The 17,846-nt window shown below is 41.2% G+C and overlaps 1 protein-coding gene across 9 annotated transcripts in view; it reads right to left on the reverse strand.

The window, feature by feature from the left end:
* IKZF1 (IKAROS family zinc finger 1) overlaps positions 1–11,168 on the reverse strand; it is a 78,871-nt gene extending 67,703 nt beyond the window's left edge. For 7 of the 9 annotated variants that reach the window (XM_068147721.1, XM_068147720.1, XM_068147718.1 and 4 more), the window contains exon 1: positions 9,885–10,663. The gene's annotated coding sequence lies outside the window, so the exon portion shown is untranslated. Of the gene's footprint in view, positions 1–9,884; positions 10,664–10,771; positions 10,816–10,968 lie in introns of those variants that run through there. The other 2 variants (XM_068147715.1, XM_068147714.1) reach the window with 2 other exon arrangements.
* Positions 11,169–17,846: the final 6,678 nt, after the last annotated feature.

The following is a 17,846-nucleotide window of genomic DNA, read 5'->3' on the forward strand; positions in this document are numbered from 1 at the left end:
CTGCTCAGTTGTTGGAAATGTGGTGTATTAATGGCAGGTGGCATGGCAGAAGTGCTCGGTACAGTCCCTTATTTCTCCTGCATGCATGACTGAACACAACGGAAGAAACAAATGCCCATGCATCTATCACTGCCTTTGAGGGGCACCTGGCTACTATGCATCAGCTGAGTATTACAGTTTTCCACAAAGTACAGCAAATCCCAGCCAACTAAACAAAACATCCCATTAGAGTGCACACCACAATGGAACCACACTCACAATGGACACTTTTTTTCTGACTGCACCTGCCTTCTCCCTATTGCTAGGCCTCAGCAGGGCTGGGAGCAACATGGGGAGGATGTGGCAATGGAATAAATTTCTTTTGCTTTCATATTCCTGAATTTACCTGCTTTGGGCACAAACAAGCCTTAGGTTTAGCATTTCTCCAACGTAAGCAGCACGCTTCTCAGCTGTACTCTTTCCTGCATCTCGCTGCCATGAGGCAGAATTCAGTTTTAAAACGATTCCCAATTCTTAAATGGAGACTGCTGGTTTGCAGTGGGTTGGTTTGTTTGATTTTGTTGTTGCTGTGTTTGTTTCATTTTTGGTTTGTTGTTTGGGGTTTTTTTCTGTTTGTTTGTTAAATTTGGTTTAATTTATTTTTTTTTTCCAGTGGAATACTCCTAGGCTTGCTTTCTGTGAGGTTGGATGACTGCTTGTCCTGAAAGACATGCCCTCAGTTCTCAGAGGTTCCTCCTTGAATTAAGTGATTTGCCAACACATTTGGCAATGCTGATCCATTTCCTGGGGATGAAACCTGGAGCTGGTGGAAAGGTGGTAACAGAAAGATTTCCCTCACCTAATTGCTGCTCAGAACAATTAAGCATGGCTCCTAAATGTAGATTAAGATCCATAAACACTAAGCAAATTAATAAAAACAACAGCAACAAAACCCCAAACTTTAAAACATCTTAAAAGTGTTTTTGAATCGCTCCCAGGGCAAAGTTGTACTCCCACACGACAGTGTCCTACGGTATCTGGTAAATACTAATGAAATTCCAGTTAACTTCATCTTAGGCTCTGTATCAGCAAAGACTACATTACAGAAACTTACAGGCCCCACACTACCCACTCAGTTCTGCAAGGGCAGCAGTGCATTGGCTTTGGCTGTATGCCTGTTAAAAAGGTTTTTCACACTGGACACAGACATAACACGTCTTGGGCTACATTTCAAGTGCTAACAGTAGTATTTACCTTGTTGCCTTAGGTATGATATATCTATGAATAGGAAACTATGCCCTGTTTTTCCCTCCCTCTCCTTCCTCTGCTCTCAGATCAGCAGAAAGGTTGTCTCTGACTTCTTGGAGAGCAAGAGAGCCCTATGTATGGATATAAAGATTTGCACCAAAATACCTACTTGATGTCCATTTTAAAATTAATAGCGCTTTGCAAAGATTTATCTAGAAGAATCTTGTTTTGGGAATGTCTCTGACCCAAACCCCTAAATAACTGTCCATTCTGACAACGAGAAGATTTACAATTGTTCATTGTAAGTTGCATTTACAGCATCACATTTATTGCTCGCACAAGAAGCGTGCCTGACTTCGCTGCATTCCATGCAATCACATCTACTTAGGTTAACAGCCAATTTAGGAGCCTGAAGTTAGAAATCAAAAGCTGGGTGGGGATCTGACCATAGCAATAGTGCTCTCAAATGCTGAACATGTGTAGCTCTCATTTACAGTGGGAAAGGGATCAGCACCTAGATAATAATAGATAATTCTTCTATTTAGGAATCCAAATAGCTTCAAACAGGAAAAAAACCAACCCAACAAAACAAAACTCTATTCAAAACCAATAAAAGCACTGCTTTAAGACTTCTCAGAGACAGAATTCTAACCTATTTTCCTTTGTAGCCTGCAAATACCAGACTCACAGATTAAGCCAGCAATAATGCTTTGTAAAAAGAATCAAATGCTGCAATCTTAAGCTAATTAATAATCAATACACACACAAAAAAAGACAGGGGGCTATGTTGATTTTTTTTTTAAGTACAGAAACACCTAACTGACCATGCTCATACAATTATTTTGTATATGAAACTGTCAGCATTTGTCCAGGTTAGCATCTTGAGCCTAAAGAAAATTTATGTGACTGATTTCCCTTTTTGCTGCTCCCCCTACAATATAACTTGTGCCATGGCTTAAGAATGTATCAAAATATGTCCTCTGAATCACTGAGGTACTGTTACTTTTATACCTACTATCAATTACAACCAAGAGTGAATTTGGGACCTTTTAGGATTGTGGGTGTAAATAGGAAAAAAAAAAATCCTTGCAAGGTCAAGACCTCAAGATTCATCTTTCAGAATACAACAAATTAATTATTTGCTAGTCTTGGTTTATTATTTCATCTCCTTCATTTACAATGCAAATTGAAAAGCAAACCTCCGTGTTAAGAAAATGAATGCTTAGCATTTACACAGTGTTTTATCAATTCAAACAAATATGTAACTGTAGCAGGCCTACAAAGTTTGCTTCCTTAGGATACTAAAAGATTGCAAGATTGGGGCACTGATATAATTCAATGGAATGATCTAACCTAATGCCAAAGACTAGCTATCTTGTTTTCTTCTGTGTTTCCTAAGCCGACTTCCGTGGACAACATGTGCTTCATACACAGCACAGTGGGACCTCACTTTTGGTATGGAAATGAAATGACAAATGTTGACATTTTGGAGCCACTTTAGACTTACACCAGCATACCTAAGCTCAGAGCTGTCCTTCCACCTACAGACGGTTCTAATTCTGGTGCTGCGAATAGTCCACGAAGGTACATCACCTCTGGCTGTGTGTTTCCTGACTATTTGTATGTGTAGCGTTGCTGAGAAGACAGAAAGCTCCCTGATGGCATACTTCTGTCTTGAGTCCCCGCCACAAGGTACACTTTTCCACAAAGAGCAGAAAGTATGAGTGCTCATAAAGTCTGGAACAATGGGGGGAAAAAAAAACCCCAAACTTCTACAGGCAGACCTGATGTTCTGCAGGAACTTTTGCAAATACAAAAAGAAGGAAACATATGTTCCTCAGCAGTGGCAGCTTTCAGTTAACTGTGATAAAATAAATAAACTAAGAAGCAAACCCCAGCCTGGCTTCCACAGCTCACTTTTGCAAGCAGCCCGGTGGCAGGAAAAGAGACCACTCACCAGTTGAAGCACCTGGCCCTAACTGAGTGCTTATGTGTGAATGCGTCTTGTCTTTGTAGTCTTTGACATGTCTTATTGGCTCCTCGTCACATAGGCTGCATCTTTAGCAAACTGAAAATCTGAGCCAACGACCAGAAACATAAAACCCCGACCCACATTACAAACTAAGCTGAAGAACAGCTCACAAAATGGGTCCTTGACTCAATCACCACATATAAAGAGAAGTTTAATAAATAATAATCAAGCAAAACCAGACTGCAGCCTGAAAAGCACAGCCCTTAATGTACCTGACAGGAGTATTTGCACGTGAATAACAGGTTAAGAATGATATGTATTATCACGTATCTGTCATCAGCCAGTTTGGTTTTAAGCTGGGAGTTGCATTGATTTACAGAAGAGTAATATAGGTGCATTTATAATTGCACCAGAGGGTCTCAACCTAGCAGAACCAAGCCTCTTGCATTGACTGAAGTCAGTGAGTTTAAACCAACAACCAAGAGAGGAGCTGAGTGAGGACATTCCTGTAGAAATACTTAAGATTTAGTTTCCTTTTAAAGAAAAGGCCTTATAATTATTTTATTAACAGACTTTTAACTTCACATACAAATGTGCTACACGTGACAGAACACACAAGAGGAAGGCTGGTAAACACGGGTAAAAGGTACCGTGCGTTGCACAACCAGTGGAAACATCTGAAGAAAATTGCTGGAATCCTACAAAATAGGTTTAATTAAAAGTATGCAATATCTCAAGAAGCAGCTGATAATTAGCTTTATTATTGTAATTTAATATGCTAGACTTCACAATCTTTGTGAATGACTCTATTTTAAAAGCCTTTTAATTCTATTTTTAATTTCTGCCTCATCACGCAGCTCAATGTAAACAGTAACTACAAAGATGAGGGGCGGTCCTCTATCGAAACTAAAAACTGAGATTCATAAGAAGCACTTCAGTGTCCTTCCATTTGTTTTTAAAATACAACAACCTCCAGGTCTTTTAAAGGACTGTATTCAAACAGAAAAAAAGGTTGAAACTGAATGGATCAATTTGTCTCCCTCTATGCCAATTCCATGTTCACCTTTTTCTACCAAAGTCGAGGGAGATGTTTAGTTTATTCAGTCATTTCTCTATTCTGTGGAGTAAACTCTGGTTAACTACACAAATTGATAATACAATTATGAGAATACAGTCAAACTTCAATGAAGAACTCCTGTCTGCAACATGAAGGAAGCACTGTAATTCAACACACAAGATTAAGAACTCCGCTAACAGTGTAGATGTGAAACATTTATATGTCTGCCACCTGCAAAAATTAATTCCTGTGTTAGTGAACAATTGTGAGGGTACAAAATTTTTTTTCTCAAAGATCTGACATAATTCTCATTCTTTGGGAAATATTTTTAAAGCACTGGCAAAAGCAAAAAGTTCATCTTGTATGCACGTTTGTATGTTTCACATGCTCTCTTCTTAACATCTTACTGGATGAACTATAACATAGCAATTCATTGTTAAAGGCAAAACAAGAAAAATCAGGTGTTTTTTACTGACCTTGTGTGCAAACTACTGCACTTGGTACCATTTAAATATGAAGAGCTCTTCCAACCAGAGTAATTATAAATTGTTTCCGTAATATGAGAAAAATATGAAGGTAATTTTCCTAATTAAGGCCACATTTTATTAACTCATTAAACCCTGCCACCTTTATTGACTAAAAACCAAGCCGAAAAGTGGAATAAATTCACCATGACAAAGAAAATGCACACATTTCCATCTTAGAAATAAACTGACTAAAAAGGTGAGGTGTGTAAATTAAGGCACTTAATCTGAGAATACAGCACATTCTCAAGTGGTCAAATTGAGCTTCTGAATAGTCTTCCAGGGCTCTTCCTTGAAGGAAGGCAAGCAGCAGATGCAAAACTCTACTTTTTGTAACTATATATATGTGTGTATATATATATATTGTTTAGAAAATGTAGGAGGTCCTTGGCACAACCTATCTAAATATACAATAGAGAAAACATAAAAGCATCCCTCTATGCCCAGAATTTTTGCCTTCCAAGCATCCCCAGCAATATATCAGTAGTCAATTTGTCCAAATTATAGGAAGTTTCAGTAAGTCTGCTTCATGATCACAGAATTGCTTCCTAATTGTTCAAGCTGCTATGGATTATTAAAAGACATCATGAGCCTGAATAAGCATATTAGAGATCTGTGTGTTCTCTGGGTTTTTTTTTGTTGTTTCCCCCCCACTCTCCCTAAAGAAACCTAAAAATAAATCCAAACATTACTAAAATTGAACTAGCAGGTTTCTCCACACTGCATGTTACAGCTAACTCATTCTGCTTTTGCAAATATTTTGGACCCAGTCCACTACTGAGAATTCCAACTTTATATTGCACTTGCTTCACTGTTCTCAGTGAGTTGACACAAGCAGAATAAAGCAATGCAGTGAGGAATCAGATGTATCTTAGGAAATTTATCTTTTACTGAGAAAGCTAGAGCAACAGAGATCAGAAGTAATGTGTCTCTTTCATGTGAAATACATTTCAAAATAAGCTAAAGGTGTGCTTAAAAAAAAAAAGAAGTGACCATTTCAGTGTTACAGCTCATCAAAAACTGGAGGCACTTATGAAAGAAGCATGAGCGTGCCACGCAGATGCCCAAACTGCTCTGTCCTAGCCCATGAATTTGCAATGGTACAAACAAAGCTAAGAACAGGCACATATCTTTTCAGGACTAGGACCTGTCTTTGCAGTCACCGCACTGTATTGGTAATGTCTGCTTAGTGCATAAATAACTTGCAATTTCTTCTCGATCATCAGCTGAAACTATGAAGGAAGGTGCGTCTTAAAGGCAAAGGGTGAGGCAGGAGTTGTCGGGCTTTCAATCAACATACTCTTGGTGAGTAACATAATTCCGTTTAAAGTTAGAGAGTAAATAAAACTCTTTTTGAGTCAAAGTTGTACTTATGTTACTGTATAGGTGACAGACATAAGGATAACAAACTACAGGTGACCTTGGAAGTAGGGAATTTCCCAGATAGAGACAGTCTTTTTTTGTGGGAAAGCTGCTAGGGAGAGAAAACTCCTGAAGGTACTTCAGGTGAGTGGAACATATTTAAAGTATCCTCCCGACTGAAAAATTGCCCCAAAGCCAACAAGACCAAAGCTGCCTATCTTGCCTTAGCTAGAGTTCACATTTGTCCTTAAATGCTGTTCCCCTTCAGTGGAGGAAAAATTAATAATTTTTGATTACAGAAAAGGAAAAAAAAAGTGACTAGAACTTCCCTATTTTGCTTCTTGCATTGAGTTGTAAGCATTTAAAAGTGCTTCCCAAAGAATCACAGTCACAGAAAAACCGATGAGGTCCCTTTATCTTCCACTCCTCAGCTGATATTCCCTGTATCCTGAAACTATCTAGCAATTATTTTTACTCCAATGATATTTGTCCAGTGGTGCAGCCTCCTGCATTTTCTTCTATTTTGGAAGTTTTCTGAGAACAAAATTTGTTCCTAAGTCTTTGTTTCTGAGTGATTTTATACTTCCTAGGAAAGTGGGGTTTGTCACTTGGGAGAGGAATTCCAGGGCACCCCACTAGCCCAGCAGCACAACCCACCTTGCACTCATAAAGGTGACAGCTTTTTCCAGGGATCCCATTATTGCTACACTGCATTTTACTACTTTACTATGTTTCCTTTGGTCTAATTCTATACTCTTAATAACAGCAGAAAGTAATGACTGGTCAAAATATAATCAAGTACATATGTGAATCTTGACTGGAAAACCAACAAATTTCACTGTGGACCCAGCTCCTCTTGCACACAAAATAAGAGAGGGAAAAAAATCAGTCTCACAAGTCTTCAGTGGAAGTTTTTCCAGACAAAAAGCCACACAATTAGGCTGGGATCCATGACTTTTGATATCCTCTGGACCTTTGAAGAAAGCACTGACAAAACTGATCTGCTAGAAGAGTATATAATTCATTATGCCCTTGTTTTCTGTTGCTGAAACACAGACTGGACTGATTTCCTTATTTTCTGCAAGACTGTGGCATTAGTGTAAAAGGCACCATAACTCAAATAAAATGGATCTGGAAATGGGTTTGGCCATATTCTGGAGTAATCCAGTTTTAATGATGAGAAACAAATTTTGCATTGCTGTAAGACTCTGAAGACTGATTCTCCACTTACATTTCTTCATTGCTGTTCAGTGGAAGTGGCAAGCAGGCTGGAGGTTTTGGTCCACAAGGGAAAAGAAAACTGTTACAATAATGCTGAGATGGAAACTATTGCATTTTTTATTGGGCACTGCATGTAACACAATTGGCAAAGGTGTCATTCATGCCAACATGCAATCAGGCCATTCCCAGAATGAGCACTGCCAGCCAGGAGTCAAGGCGGAAAATCGCAGGTGTATGACCAGCTTTTCTCTCTACTACAGCTCCTGAGCATGGGACCCATTAAAATTACACCAACTCACTTTGCTCAGTTGCAGTTAGGTAGCCACCCCAAGAAATACTTAGCTGGGAAAAACTGTGCACACAGGATCAGAATCTAAGCTTCTCCGGTTACTGGAAACATGAAGGGCAGAACCATGAGCCCTGTCTTCCCATCAGTAACATTGAGCTGGAGAGATTAGTTATCCCTGTAACTCCTAGAGCCCATTAGTCCTTCCTGCCTGAATTGAGACAGTCAGAGCAATTCCACATTATGCCTCTGTGTTCCTGATACTTCCACTGGAAGCCATACCCAGGAGGTAGAGGTTTGAAATACTGGCTCCTGAGGATGACCAGCACCGAACTTCAAATGACTTCAGTCTGGTCAGTCTTCTCATTTGGTGGATACACCTGTTTTCTCCTTAGCTTTTGATCTTAAATTTACCCAATCTTTAGGGATATAATTTCTACTTCCCCCGCCCCCCCCCCCCCCCCCCTTTTTTTTTTAATAAACTTGCAGTATATCAAGTTCTAAGTTTAGCCTACTTTACTAAAAAAAACAAACCCAAAACAACAAAACCAACCAACCCAAAAAAAAAACCAAACCCAAACACCAAACAAAAAAACCACCAACCCAACCAATCAAGCAACCAAAACTCAAAAAAATCCACAGAACAAAACAAACACACAGAGGCAAACCAACCCACAAAACTGAAGAAAAATACAAGGATCACATGGATGTTAATATTTGGGAAAAAGTCTTTAGGGTTGAAAGCAAATCTAGGATAACAGAAACACGAGCTAAGGAGTATGAACTGTTTTGGACACTTCACTCACGCAGCTCTGCTAAGCTATGACTCTAACAAGTCGGTCTTGCAAGTTGGTTTACAGTTTCTCACATCCCCATACAGAAGCCTCAAAGGGTTTGATAAAGGAATAAAGCATACAGCCATCAAAATAAAAGTTGGTAGAGCTTTGCTATGGGTGAAGGGACCTCAAGGGGATGGAAGCATATGGAGTCTACAGCAGTATATCCTCTATATTTTTCATTTGGTTTTAAAAGAAACATTTATGAGTCAGAAGTAAAGCAGAGCATGCCAGTGTTAGGAGCTTCTTGCATGTGAGCAATGACAACTTTTGGAAAATGGAGGTAGTACGAACTCCTGCATGCTAGTGTTACATTAACCCGTGAAGAGGAACACTGGGCATTCTCATGACAGCGTGAACAAATCCACTCTCACATTTTTCACTTAAAATCTCCCTTATTAGAGAAGAGAAAGAAAAATGAATAAAGTTACCTAAAGGCAAAATTTGTTTTGTGTAATTCAGAAGCAGGTATCTTTTCATCCCAGAAATCCATCCCATCCTTTATTTTCCTATTTCACTAAGATTCTGAACAACTTAAAACCATGCGATTCACTAGCAAGGTGAGAGAGCAAGCAAGGCAAGAGAGCAGTCTTGCAAGCCACTCAGATCCTGACTCTGCTTCATTCAGATGAAGAATTCCAAGTATTTGAAGGGAATTTTAGTACTTATTTCTAAATGCAATATATTAATATGCTTTTTCTTTACATTTCAGTGATCATTTACAACGTTTAATAGAGAGTCATACTACATGGTACTTCAGTATGCATGTGAGTCACAATTGATGTGAGCAGTGAACTGAAGCTAACAGGGTGCATCTTTTAAAGGATTTGGCCCTTACAATGCATTACAGCTTCCAATTTTAAAACCAGTCTATTAAAGTCTAGCAAATGGGTTGCTAAGGTGAATGCATGAAATATAATTGGGATTAGATACCTGGTTTATTTAATTTGGGTAGTTGTTTGGATGGCTGGACAGATATAACCTGGCTAGCATCTAGCTATTGAAAAATATCTAGTCAGAAAGCTCTCATTCTAACTTTTGATCCCTACACAAAATCCTTTGAAAATATTATTTGCACTTATAGGTGTAAACATGCTCAGTGAAGGGAGAAAACCCGAAGCAAAACAATTTCTCACACGAAGCAACACCAAAACAAACCAACAAACCCCCCAAACAACAAAAACAGAAAAAGAAAAAGGCAACATTACACTCTCTGCAACAATTCGCGTGTTTCGAGACAGTGACCTTATCAGTATAAAAATTCTTGCATTCCATAAAATATATATTTTTTTTCGGAGACAATTTGCAATCCTATGTTACAAAATGTTTTTCTGACATAGTATTATTAACAATTTCGGAAGTAGAATGCTTTGCACAATGCTTGGCAGTGTTACCATACCTTCTAGACCAACGCTGAAAAGGAATCCAAGAAGTTACCAGGTTTTTTGAAGCACAAAATTAAAAGTTTCCTTAGAATCGACTGCTGCAGTGGGAACTCGTTTCTTCACAGTTTCTAACTACGTAAGTCTTCTTTAATAACGACTACAGAGTGAAATCGACCCCTCGCAGAGCGTGGAACTTCGCGGAGCAGGGTGAAAGAAATCCTCTAGTTGCGACAGGCTGTATCGCAAGGAGGAAAACTTGTGGCACCGCTGTTCGGAAGTCGGCAGCTTCTCTAACGGCGTTCCCCTCATGCGCACGGGGGCTTCTAATTTTACGAGTTCCTAATGGCTTTCACAACTTCCATACCTGCCTCCCCTCTGAAAATTACAGGCGCAAGCAGTTTGAACTCGAGTTGTCAATGAACCGAAGTGCTGTAGCCCGCTCGAGGAGGCAAACACAGACCGCTCGGCACCCGATCCCGCTTGGGGCAACGCTTGCACCGCTGCGCCGATTCTCTGCCCTTAGAATCAATAAACACCTCTTTCCCGGCCAGCTCCTTACAGCTACTGAACTCTGAAATTCTAAGGAAGCGCTCGGAAACTCCCAAATCGCGGGGCAATATTTTAAAATTAAATTAAAAAAAAAAAAAAAAGAAAAAAGAAAGAAAAAAGCGGAAGCGGGCGGGACGAGGACGAGAGGAAGAAACAGTGGGATGGGATGATCTGCCTGCTGAGCTCCGCAGTCTCCCACTTTACATTCCCAGCAACTTCTCCCCAGCAATGCCGGCTCCCCGCGGCCCCCTCCCCCCCAACCCCCACGCCGCAGCCGACCCGGGCTGCCACCCCGCCCGCCCTCCGCCACTGCGGCAGGTGCCCGCCCGGGACCACCCCCGCCCCGTGGTACCTGAGACGCCTGGGCCGGGGCGGGCGGTAGCTGCGACGGCGCGCCTCCACATGCCGGCGCTACCCCGCGGGATGCCGCTCCGTGCCCGGTCCCTCCCCCAACCGCTCCCGTCCGCCCCTCACCCGCGCCCCGCAGGTGCCGTCGCCCGGGCCAGCGGTTGCCAGACACTGGGACAGCTGTTGCAGAGGGGCTTTTACCTGGCGAGGTGTTTTACCGGGGTGCCTCGCAGGCTGTGTCGAACCGGAATCGTGGGAGAGGGACCGGGCTCCTCACCGTTTCGCCGGGCGCTCCTGGGGCCGGACTCATGCGGCGCCTGGACGTGGAGGTCTCCAAGCACGGCAGGCAACGGCCGGGCACAGCGATAGGGGAGGATGTCACAGGGCGTCACTTGCAGACATCCACCTGTAACGCCTCGGAGCTGAGGTTAAAAGCGTTAGATCATCCTCCTGTAACTCAACCTGGTCATTCACATCCCATGCAAAATATGTTCCACACTTTTCTAACCACGCGACTTTAAACACAGGATCGGAACTTCAGTAACTGTCACTGAAATCCAGCCCTGACAGTCCAGAGGGCACGGTCAACCTGACAGAAACTATTCGTGAGCACATATACAGTCTCAGGGGGGTGTGCTTCAGTTCCTCATCTGCAAGATGAGGATTACAATTCTTCCTTTCTCAGATCCTATCTTATCTGTACTCTTACATTACAAAAAATTTGGGCATAACTTTATGCATGTGAGTAGTCTCATCGACTTAAAGGGCCAATTCAGAGATGCAGAATGAAGCAAGCCTTGGAAAGACTAGGGCCTTTTAATGCAAACTCTTTAGAAAAGAAATGATCTACTACTTACTAAAAGGTTGCCACAATGAGGTCTCTAATGCTAAGTCCGGCTTCTTTTAGGACAGAAAGGGCAAGAGTGTAACTGGGGATTTCTTTCAGTCCCTCCTTCCTTGGGAGAAGCTCTGTAGATGTGGTTGCTTAGTGCTTCACATACTAGGGTAGCAGCACAGTAAATTTGAGATTAACCAGGTACACCCCATGCTTAGCTTTTTTGCAGTTTTTCTCACTGTGTCTTTACAGAAATGCAGAATCCTCCTTTTACTGCAACTTATAAAGCCGACTTTATTTGGTTTAAACCCAGAGCCAAATTCTGCTCCTATTTATTCCAGTTACTCCTACATCTTCCAGCAGGTTTGCATATAGGAAATCAAGAGCATCTGATCAGTAGAATCACACCTCAGCACTAAAAGGTGCCATGGTACCCTTAGTGGCTACCTCTTTCCAGGAAGTCACCAAGAGTTTTTCCTCAGTGACACAGGGACATGCAGGCACAGAGAGCTTCAACAACCACCCCCTTGAAAAGTGAAAGCTGGTTAACAAGAGAACACAGCAACTTTCCGCACATATGTGCATCTGGCTATTTTGAAATAAAAGGACCAACACTCCACTGAAGAGCAGTGGTTTCAGGAGCTGTTTGCTGGTCTGTGCTTCAGCTGCTGCAGGGCCCACAGTCCAGTGGCTCCAAGCGTCTTCCAGCCTACAGAGAGGAGCTGACTCAGCACATATCTTTAAAGTCAGATTTCACACTGTGCAAGTCATTATTTCTCATTAAACATTCAATAATTTAAGGTCAGAATGGAGTTGCTGGACATGTGCAAGCTGAGCCTGCTTAAGTCAAATCTTGTGAGATATTAAGCATCTTCTGGAACTCTCTGCCCTTAGGTGTCTTAGCAGCTTGCAGGAACACTCAGAACTGAGAAGGTGTTGTGAAGATCCTTTAATGCCTGATATCGTTGAGAATTGCTATTGATATAGTCATGGCAGCACTGATTTCACTGCTGGCAGCCAGCTCTTATATACAGCAAGCTTCTTGCTGAGATAGCAGCACTGGGTGATCTTGAAGAGAGCTCTGCTGTCCTAGTGGTCCTTACCAAGACTACAGCCACCTCACGCAGGTCTTCTAAGGGATAATTGCTAGTATACAATTAGACATTTACCTGAGGAGCAAGATTCTATGATACTTGTCTTGCAGTATTTCCTTTGACATTACCAGCAATTTTAGATGAGGCAAAGTGAGTTGTAATGGATATAAGGTAGAACAATGTCTAGCAAAACCAAAATGAGCGGTCTTACAGTTGTCTAATTCATTGCCAGCTAAATCATAGACAAAATCTACTAAAGAAACTTTTCTGTTGCTATCAGGTTTATTGTGGGAATCATCTAACAAGGCTGCATAATGAATGGTTTCCTTCAGATTTGTTCTTCAATGCAAATAGGAACTTTTACTTCAGTGGGTTCAATGTTTCGACTGCTGTATATTACCGTTTCCCATGTATTGCTTTCCAACATCACTCTTACCAACCTGAATCCTCAAAATGGGTAGCATGCCACGTCCCTGTGCATTACCGGGCAGGTGATGATAATTCAAGACAGAAATGCAATAGATAAGTTTTGCAAATTGAGAATCAGCAAAAAAAATGTATGGCCAAAGCACGTATATTCACTTCAATAGCTGGAATGTGTGAGGTAGGTGCTCCTCTTGCCTTTCCACAACAGTGAGTGTCCAGAGGATTTGTTTGCAGGATTGTGAACTTGTTGGATGAGTAGTTCTCATTCAGTTGGGAAAACAAAAGTCCTAATGAAGGTGTGGTTGGTGAACATCTGTCACCTGAAGTGTGGTACATATTCAAAACCACAAAAAGGTAATGGATGCTGTTTGGTACAGTCAGAACACTCATGCCAAGCATGCCTTCTACTGTAATACATCAGTACGAACAACTTTGTTTCACAATCCTTATTGTATCTAGTCACCCCACACTGAGAAACTCGTCACAGCACTGTTTTGCTCTCAAATGGCTCTTCACACTCTGCAAGGCCAGAAGTGCTTAAGACAATATCATAGACATCACAGCAAACAGCTGATTGGCAGATATTTGAATGTAATATAGGAAATACAGATTGCTGTTCCCACTGCATAATGTCTAACTCATAACAGATCTTCCTTTGTTTATAAAATTTGTTCTATTAAACTGTAGTCTGAGATTTTTTTCACTTCAGAAAAGAACTCTTGACACATTTCCATGGGAAATACCACCTGTGCTACTGACATAATTACAGAATATCACCACCAAAATCTTCTTTCTTTCCCATCATTCTGTTTGCATAATTTTCTTTTTGCATGTCTGTGCTGTCTCCTCAGCTACTGCCCACCCCAGCTACTGCGGGAGATACAGAACAACCACATGACTGCTCCAATTCATAGGGTGGACACACTGAAGTTAATTCTAGTTATGTTTAGGCAGTGGACAGAGGTGCTAGTTAATATGTGTCACTTTGCCCCAATCTGTTCTGAGGAATTTACAGTCCTAGGCAACATGAATTGCCTGGCTTATCTAGGAAAACTGGATGTTCTTGATTACAGGCCAAAGAGTCTATGCCATGGTTACATACAGTAATACCTATGTGTCAGGGAAGGAAGGAAAGACAGAGTTTCCTACAGTAAGAAGGTTCCGACTACAGAAGACTAAGGTGCTATTGTCAGCCACAGCAGCCTCAGCTAGGATGCAACTTCTGAGTTTCTTCAGAAATGGCCTAGCAATTACTCTCTGCATATAAAACCGTGACACGTATGACTTGCTCTAATGTAACTGAAACCAAAATTCTGGATTCTGTTCTGAATGATCTATGGAAAAAAAGTTTTGCTGCTTCAGCTATTTTAAATGCTAGGTCTAGTTTGTGCATCTTTTCTGTAGCTAGTTTTACAGAGAATATACACAAAATTCAACTTTCAGTTACATCTGAAATCTAATAGTTGAAATCTAATAGTGACTTTAGATTTCTGGTGTTAGAAGTGAGACCAGAAATGCTTTAGTCAAAGTCACAAATTTACTTAAAATGCCTCAGAACACAGAACAGGGCTGCAATAATTCCTGTACTAATAAATATCCATAAGCTTTCTAGAATTCCTTGGTCAGACAAAGATGATGAAGGGACTGGAGCATCTCTCCTGTGAGGACAGGCAGTGAGAGCTGGGACTCTTTAGCATAGAGAAGGATTGAGAGGATCTTAGCAGTATGCCTAAATACTTAGTGGTGGGATTGAAGAATGTAAAGCCAGGCTCTTCTTGGTGATGCTCACTGACAGGATAAGAGAAAACAAAGAAAGAAATTTTACATGAACACAGGTAAGTACTTTTTTTTACAGTGGGGGTGTTCAAACACTGGAACAGATTTACCAGAGAGGTTGTGTAGCCTCTGTCTACAGAGACTATCTGGATATGGTCCTGGGCAGCTACCTCTGGAGGAACCTGCTTGAGCAGTGGGGTTGGCAAGATGATCTCAACAGTCTGTTTTTCAAAGATCACTAAATCTACATATAAATTTAAAGAAAGAACTGTCCTATCATGTTAGTTGTGAATTCATAAAGTATAGCTATAGCTGTACCTCAGCTAAAACTTTTCAAGTCATTTTCCTTTTGGAAAAGAGGGATTTAACTTTTCTTTGTTTACAAAAGGGACTAAACTAAGACGGATTGTCACACTTCCTTTGTGCTTTTCATTGCATCTGACATTCAAAGAAGTTTATTTATTTATGTTTTGCACACATATTATATCGTGCAGGTGCTATGGCTATCTACAGGGTGAAGATCATTGTGGTTAGTACCTAATTTAACTAGGCAGAAATGAAGCTGTCTCCGATCCTAGTCAGATACTGGATCTGTTCCAAGATCAACATTGCTAATCAGTTATTTCTCCACTAACAGAGCTGTGTAACAGTTGACAAATGTTTCTCTTGAAAGGCTCTTGCCAAAATTAATCCTACCTGAGAAGGTAGCTGAAAATAGGAAGAAAACATTGGTCCATTTTTGTATGGCATTAATGAGTTAAGGAAGATGTTACAAATTCAGAATGATAGCTGACTGGCAGATGGATAGCTCCTCCTCTTCCTCAACTATTCTTATGATTACCACTTGAATATAGGCTAGAAAGTAGATATCCATCTGAATTTCTGGCAAAGGTGTAATGAAACAATTCTGCTGCCATTTCAGTGATGTCTACTAAGAAGCAGGGAGCAGTGGAGAATTGTGTTTATGAGCCAATGTGTTGGTTATAGAGGTTTTCTTCCCTTCCCTTCCCTTCCCTTCCCTTCCCTTCCCTTCCCTTCCCTTCCCTTCCCTTCCCTTCCCTTCCCTTCCCTTCCCTTCCCTTCCCTTCCCTTCCCTTCCCTTCCCTTCCCTTCCCTTCCCTTCCCTTCCCTTCCCTTCCCTTCCCTTCCCTTCCCTTCCCTTCCCTTCCCTTCCCTTCCCTTCCCTTCCCTTCCCTTCCCTTCCCTTCCCTTCCCTTCCCTTCCCTTCCCTTTCCTTTCCTTTCCTTTCCTTTCCTTTCCTTTCCTTTCCTTTCCTTTCCTTTCCTTTCCTTTCCTTTCCTTTCCTTTCCTTTCCTTTCCTTTCCTTTCCTTTCCTTTCCTTTCCTTTCCTTTCCTTTCCTTTCCTTTCCCCTTCCTCCCTTCCTCCCTTCCTCCCTTCCTCCCTTCCTCCCTTCCTCCCTTCCTCCCTTCCTCCCTTCTTTCCTTCTTTCCTTCTTTCTTTCCTTTCAATCCATCTCTTAAAATCTCTTGGCAATTTCCCCCCCCCAAATCACAAAGCTCTCAGAAGTCAGAGTAGAAAGAGTAAGAAGCATGTTATGCTCAATTTTCAGAAACAGTAAACTGCTAATGGCATTGCATCAGGGCTCACAAAAACTTCACTAACAAATCCTGATTTTTCCAAGTCAGTTTATTACTTATAATTACTCAGGGAAGATCTCTGATCACTTGCATTGCATGGTGGTTCAACATTCATTATTTATTTGATTACATGAATCGTATATGCTGCCAGAAAGTGTCAATATGCACATTCTAGTGAATCCAGTAGTCATTCTGAGCGATGTTCTTTATTTCTGTTTGGCCCTTGAAAACAGCACCTGTGTCTATGAGGGCTGCCATTTCCCCAGGACACACCTTGCTCAGAATACTGCCCATTAAAATCCCTGAATATAGCCAGTGATGAATCCTGATACTTGCTGCATACATGTGCCAAATATCATTAGGCTGGAGAAACAAACCTGTTTTAAGTAAATTCTATTATCTTTGTGTATTCCTATTCCAATGTATTTCCATATAGCTGAGGGTGGATGTCTTGCCTCTGGATTATTTTATAGGTAGTGATGGTGAGAGTGCTGTTGTGGTCAGATTGTTGCTGTGACCTCTATCACTTGTTGGAAACCTTTTCTGTTTAATTGTAGTTAACACTTTATGTTAAGGAATCCCAGTGGGAACTTTCTTTTTGTTATGGTTTAACCCCAGCCAGCAAGTAAGCACCATGCAGCCACTCACTTGTTCTCTCACCGACCCAGTGGGTAAAAAAAGTAAACCAATGAAATATAGGGCAGGGAAAAAGGGCATAAACCAGAATCCAAAACCAGCAGCTACCCAATTGCCACCATGCCCGCAGAAAAGAGCCAACAACCAAGACCCAGAACCAGCAACCAGAAGAGGAAGCTTCTCATGTTGCAATCTGAACTTCAAGTCCCATAATACTTTGCTCCAGTTATCACTTTCATTTTTGAAGCTGGTGTGACCGCAGCATGGTATGAATAAGTCTATTCTGGCAGGACAGTATGATATCTGACTAGTCCTTACTATAAACACATCTTAGCAACAGTGTTGTTACCATTATTCTCATCTTAAATCCAAAACATAGCACTGTACCAGCTACTAGGAAGAAAATTACTTTATTATTAAATAAGTTCTGAGTGCTGGTTTGTATGCACAAAGCTTGGGCAGTGTTCATTGTACAATTTTGAGCTAACCATTCAGTTTCCTGACCTGTGTTTAATCAGGGAATGGATAACGAACAGCTACACAGAGCTCAGGGAACTGAAGGAAATCAGGCAAATCAATAGGCTGGGACTTGGAAATGTTAGGTTTTGTAGGGATAACAGCTATGAATAGGTTCAGGGGAGAAGTAGCCCGGATGGTACATACAGACACATCCTTCCCAGTCCCACAAGTAACCACAGCAAGTGCCAATTTGT

Source organism: Melanerpes formicivorus, unplaced genomic scaffold, assembly GCF_026170545.1.
Source record: "Melanerpes formicivorus ecotype bairdi unplaced genomic scaffold, bMelFor1.0.p_v2 SCAF_15, whole genome shotgun sequence".
Taxonomy (NCBI): domain Eukaryota; kingdom Metazoa; phylum Chordata; class Aves; order Piciformes; family Picidae; genus Melanerpes; species Melanerpes formicivorus.